Genomic DNA, 6,462 nt, shown 5'->3' with positions numbered 1-6,462 from the left:
AAACATTTATTTCTGTCCAGAGTTGTATTAACTTTCCCGAAGGTTTTTACTGATAAAGGGACATTTGGACCACTGGGTAAAGTATTCTCCAGAGATTTTCAATGCTCCTTAAACCCTGCACTCTTTCACAGTCTGAGCCCTTTAAATCCTGCCATTGTCATCTTGGAATATATGCCTGTGCCATCAAGGGAAAAAATTATTTATGAAATAACCTAATCGTTCAGTATATTCAGGTAGTCAGCTGAGCTCATTCTTTAAGAACATAACGTTGCTGAACCTAGACCTGACCAACTGCAGCAACCCCAGATCATAGCACTGCAACCACAGGTGCAGCATTAGTCATGATGGGTGCATGACTTCAACTGCCTCTCTTTCTCCCCTGATGTGCCCATCATTATGGAACAAGGTAAATCTAGACTTATCAGACCACATGACCTTCTTCCATTGCTCCAATATTTATACTCCCTTGCAAATTGAAGCCATTTTTTGGATATCGTCACTGATACTGAGTGTTTTTCTGAAGTGGTCAAAGTGGACTAAGGTGCTGCCACCATGATCAAGGAGATCACAGATTCGAATCCTGTTCATGTAGCTTGCTATTGGCTACCAGAGCCCTAAGAGAGTGGCCTTACTCTCTCTGGGTGGGTAGATGGCACTCTCTCCCCACATCACTCCAAAGGGTGATGTCGCTCAGCACCAGGCCTCTGTGAGCTGATGTATCAGATCCTGATGTGATGCTACTCGGCAATGCTTCATCAACAGCAGTTCGAAAAGAGGTGGCGCTGACTTCACATGTGTTGGAGGAGGCATGTGCTATTCTTCACCCTCCTGGTGTTCGATCATCACTAGAGATAGGGGGAGTCCTAATGAGTGGGTTGGGTAATTGGGTAATTTACATTTTATTTTTTTTTAAACCACATTCCTTCCTTGAACATGATGTTTTCCAATGTCCTTACACTTTTTAATACTGCATTGGAAAGTTCTTTACATTTAATTCTTTTAGCAATTAAGTAATTTCCTTATATGTTTTCTTTGCTTGATGCATGTCTATAATGTGACCCTTCTGAAACCGATGATTCAGGATGTGTGTTTTGTCATGGTTGTTCAACAAATGAGAAGTTAGGGTTACATCAGTTAGGATTAAATAACTTGATGCCAGCTGAAACATAATCACCCATGCAGTAATTATCCAATGAGAGCCTCTTACCTTTTTTGCTTAGTTAAATCCAGGTGGTGACCAGGGGTTAAAGAGGGTGTATATAACTAGAAGAGGTTAAAATGGGCCCAATCAAGGCTATACACTGCAAAAGGGGTCTATGGGCCCCATGCGGAAACACCTTCAATATTTACTAAAGTTTGCAGCTTAACAACATGGACAAAAAGAAAAAAATATTCTATAGTATTTAGTTAAGATTGAAAGCTCTGGCATGTTTGGAGGTGTAGAGGTGAAGCATTCAATTAGAAGAACGTTATATCCACTGTTAAGCATGGCGGTGGTAGCTTCATGCTCTGGGTCTTTATTTTCAGTGAATAAATTACATTTAAAACCATTAGCTTACCTTTAGACAAAACTGGGGGTTTTAACAGGACAGTGTGATACCAAACACACATCAAAGTGGAGGGTGAGTGTTGAATGAATAATGCAGGCTAACATTAAGCTGACCTCAAAATTGTAAAAATATTTGGACTGTGTTTAATAATTCAGGGAAGCCTAAAAATGTGATTAAGTGATAATGTCTACCAACTCTGATAAGACTTATGGTCAAATATCCAACTAGAATTCTACCTAAAGCCTGTTGGTGGCTAACAAAAGCATCTGTAACACAAACTCTCCAAACTAATAAATATATATTTTTTCATATGTAACGGAATAATCTATAACTGTTCTACTGAAATAATCATTTCTAGATTAAAAGCTTTTACATGGCATTTCTGCAAATCCATTCCCTTGTCTTATAATAAATTTGTGTTCTTATCCAAAATGCGTTTTGTAATATCACATTTGATTATTGAACTGCCTGCAATTTCTACCTGCACTTCCAACCTTTTGTAAACGTGATTTATGTTGGGACTGCACTCGCCTCATTTGTAAGTCACTCTGGTTAAAAGCATCTGCCAAGTGAATAAATGTAAATTTAAATGCAAGCACTGAGTTGCAGCCCAGCCCTGCAGTCAAGCAGAGGACTGTGGCATTTAAAAATGTCACAAAATATGTTTTCTGTGACGGTTTATTTACTTAATTCGGCATTTCCGCAACAGACCCAGCTAGTGTTATGTCTTAGGGTATCTACACACACTCATTTCTGGCCCACACTAGTTTTATATTCCCAAATGATGTTGAAAAATGTACAAGAGAAACACACACAGCAGCATATTCTGTCTGTTTAGTCATCATAGCATGAAGAAGATTTAGCCAGAAAAACAGTCATCCAGATCAACTACCATCTGTAATACAGCTAATAACATCAAGTAGCATCTGAAGATTAAGTTGTTTAAGTTTTTAGTTTGATTAATTTGCTGTTCATGTTCATGTTCAAGTTTATCCAAAAGCAGTGTGTAAGACTGGTGGAGGAGAACATGCTAAGATGCATAAAAACTGTGATTAAAAACCAGGGTTATTCCACCAAATATATTGATTTATTTGGAATTTGGGAAAAAATGTTGTTATAGAATAAATGTATAATGGTTATAGAACAAAACAACAGTTTTCATTTCACTCAAATATATACTTTTAAGTAGCAAAATCAGAGAAACTGATTCATAAATGTAAGTGATCTTTTAATTTTATATTTAATACTGTAGCAACAAAGAACAGCTTACAAGAATCTGTCACCTCAATGTTTTTTTGGTCCAGATGATAATACTGTGTCTGTGGTCGCCGTCTGCTCTTATTTGAAGGTCAGTCTGTGAAAAGATCACGGAGACGTCCCTGTGAGCTCGAGCAAAGCCGTTCCGCTGCTCTTCACCTTGCATTAGACACCAGCGCGGACCTGACAGCCATATTGTGAGTTCGTTTCGCATCAACACAACATAGTCTTTTAACAGGTTGTGCTGACAGCTCGGCTTGTAGGCCTTTTATTCACTAACTATTACAGGCCATTGGCTCCCATGCATTTATGTCTTAACTGAGTGACAAAAGGCAACAAATTCCTTTCTTACCAATTCAAACCAATTTATATAGCTGTACATTTGTATAGTATATTTTATTTCTAGTATGCACCTTATTCTTAACATTCACATTTCATTGTACTGTATCGGTACTGCACGGTTCTCTCTGATAAATTGTGTCTTGCTTGCTGTATTTATTGTACTTATTGTAGTGTTATAGTTCTATGTTGCACATTCGTTACACAGCTGCACTTTATGATTGTCTATTGTATTGTTGTTCCATGTTGCGCCATGATTATGGAAGCACGAAATTTCATACACTGTGTACCTGACAATAATAATAATTTTATGATCAGGAGATTGCCAGTTCGAATCCTGTTCATGTAGCTTGCCATCCGCTACTGAAGCACATAGAGAGCACAATGAAACTTGCTCTCTCTGGGTGGGTAGATGGCACTCTCTCCCCACATCACTCCAAAGAGTGATATTGCTCAGCAAGGTGTCTGTAAGCTGATGTATCGGAATCGAGTCGCAGCGTGCTGTAATGCTACTCGGCAATGCTGCATCAGCAGCAGTTCAAAAAGAGGTGGAGTGTGACTTCAGATGTATCGAAGGAGGCATGTGCTAGTCTTCACCTTCCTGGTGTTCGGGCATCACTAGTGATAGGAGGAGTCCTAATGAGTGTGTTGGGTATTTGGCAGTGTAAATTGAGGAGACAATGGGGACAAAAAAATTATAAAATTATAAAAAAAAGCCTCTTGACAATTACAAGTTACTATATTTAAATTAAATATCAAAATTGCACAAAATGAATTAGACCTCAGAATCAGATATTTCACTTCTCTCCATATGTCTGTATTCAGATAACATTAGTGAGAAACTCTCTCTGTCTCTTTTTTTTCCTAATATAAAAAAGAACAAAAAAAGTACAAAATCAGATAAGCATTATTAATTTAAATTTTTATTAATCTTTTCAAATGTATTTATTTTTTACAAGCTGTCCGTGACCCACCCAGAACGTGTTTGCGACCCACTTTTGGTTCCCGACCCATCAGTTCTAGGAGACCAGCTTTCAGTTAACATCATTTTATATGATGTGATTGTATGAGACTAATTACAGTCCTTTTATTCAGGGTTTAATTTCTCCAAACGCACAAAACCTTTCCTTGAGAGCCTCTTAATGTGATGACTTGAGTGTGGCAGAAGGTAAAGTCTGATTAGTGACCTGATTTTGCACTTTGGGACTTGGTGATACAGACACAACCAGAAAATAAGGAAAGAGTGGATGTGTATGTATGTGTTTTCCCTTTAACTCCAAATGTATTTGGTCTCAGAACTCAGTACTCAGTACTTCAAATGCTTCCTGCTGATGTATTCTTGTATTTACAGCTGCAAGGAACTCATGGATTCATGGAGAATAACAAAAAATGACCTCAAAAAACTGAATTAGGATCAGAGTATGTCTGTAAAGGACTTACCTGAACAAACATCAATCCATCTGATGCATTTGTCAATATTTGAGTCAGACATTTTGGCCACAAACCTTAATCCACTGGTTAAAGTATTTGCACTGACCCGTCACCCTCTCTGGTCTGTGCCTCTGTGATAAGCTCAAACTATCAGCATGAAGGCCTCCCATCCTTCTCTGTAACACACACACACTCACATATTCAGGCACCTGATAAATTGTGTAAAGCAGCACAGCTGTGAGCTGTGTGTGCTCTTTGGGTCTGCTCTGAACAGATTGCATGTTTTCTCTTTCCCAGATGGTTGAACGTGGAGAGGAAGCATTCACTGGGGCTGTGCTGAAGTTCCAGATAGGATCTCGTGGACTGGAAGGAAAACTCCTTCCCACCAGGTATAACAAACCACAGAGACACAGTGCAAAGATGGCAAATATATGATATATTTGATTTTAACTACAGACCTGGCCACTATATAGGTGGAACACCCCCTTATTAAACAGATGTTACTCCAGCAGGATACACTATAGTGCATCAACCAAAGCAATCAACAACTTTATAATGCACTCCTGTCCACTATATAGGTGGTGCGCCCCCTGCTGCAACCAACCGAAACAGTCCTCCAGACAGAGGTCCTATAGCAAAACAAACAAGACAAGAAAAATCAAGGCAAATACAGACCCTAAGCCTCACAATATTTTAAACTGATACTGATTACAATAGCTGAGCTGTGATGCATCATTATTACAATACTTGACCCACCTGCTTGAGCCAAGGTATGACCTTATAATATTCGAGACATGATACATTATCAAGTTGCTACAATCATGCTACAACATTATCACACAATTTGAACCATGAAACTTTATCACAATACTTGACACACCTACTTGAGCCACAATATGACATCAATATTTGAGCCATGATACATTTTCAACATAGTCACAACATTTGAACTGTGATTCATCACAATACTTGGGCCAATGATCCAATAACATTACAATAATTGGTTGACAACTCGAGCCACAACTATTATAACGAACATGACAAAAAAATATCACATTCCAACTATGTAACACACACAAAATATATATATAGTGATCACAAAACATTAATCAAATGATCTTTTAAATGTCGTTTTGAATGTTTTACAGATAAACATTTTTTTGCCAAATGGTTAAAATCATTCCACAGTTTTGTCCCCCTATATCTTATTGAAAATTGACCTCTACAAGAGAGACATTATCACACAGTACTGTTCAAAATCCATAGATTCTGCACAACTTTTAAGTACTTTCACTGTGGTTAAAGCAGAGGCATGTGGGGCGTCATCATGTGTCACATATAAATAAGTGACTTTCAATGCACTGTGTCTGTCGTCTAAAGCATATTTTCAATTAAAGGACCAATATGTAACTTATTTTCAGTAGTAAATGATAAAATGATCAGAATGTATCATCAGATATTGAGAAAAGTTAGAGAGTTAAAGAACTGTCAGCTCTTGTCAGCAGAGCTGCAGCCAGTATGTTCCTGTTTGAATTGTGCAGTCCGTCCCTGGTATCTGTGTTTGTTTTGTCCTCTGTCTCCGCCTGCTGCTCATTCCTCAAGGCTTACTCCACCCCGAGGTGGCCAGCACGTACACGACTGCGAACGATCGGTGTTAATTAAACCTTAACTGCTACAAAGCTTTAAAAGCCTCAGCATTTCCCAAAAAAGCTCAGTGACCAAAGAAGTAATATAACAAGAGTGAATAGTGGCAGTGAGTTGAAAGGTGGAGACTTAGAGCTTAGAAAGACTACATGACCGAACCAGAGCTGCTACTTTTTTTCCTCAACAGGTATGCTAACTAGCTAGCTAATTCAGCCAGGTAATTAATTTATCACCACCATCA

This window comes from Astyanax mexicanus, chromosome 15 (genome assembly GCF_023375975.1).
Source record: "Astyanax mexicanus isolate ESR-SI-001 chromosome 15, AstMex3_surface, whole genome shotgun sequence".
NCBI lineage: Eukaryota > Metazoa > Chordata > Actinopteri > Characiformes > Acestrorhamphidae > Astyanax > Astyanax mexicanus.
The sequence above is the reverse complement of the archived record's forward strand: the minus strand, read 5'-3'. Positions refer to the sequence as shown.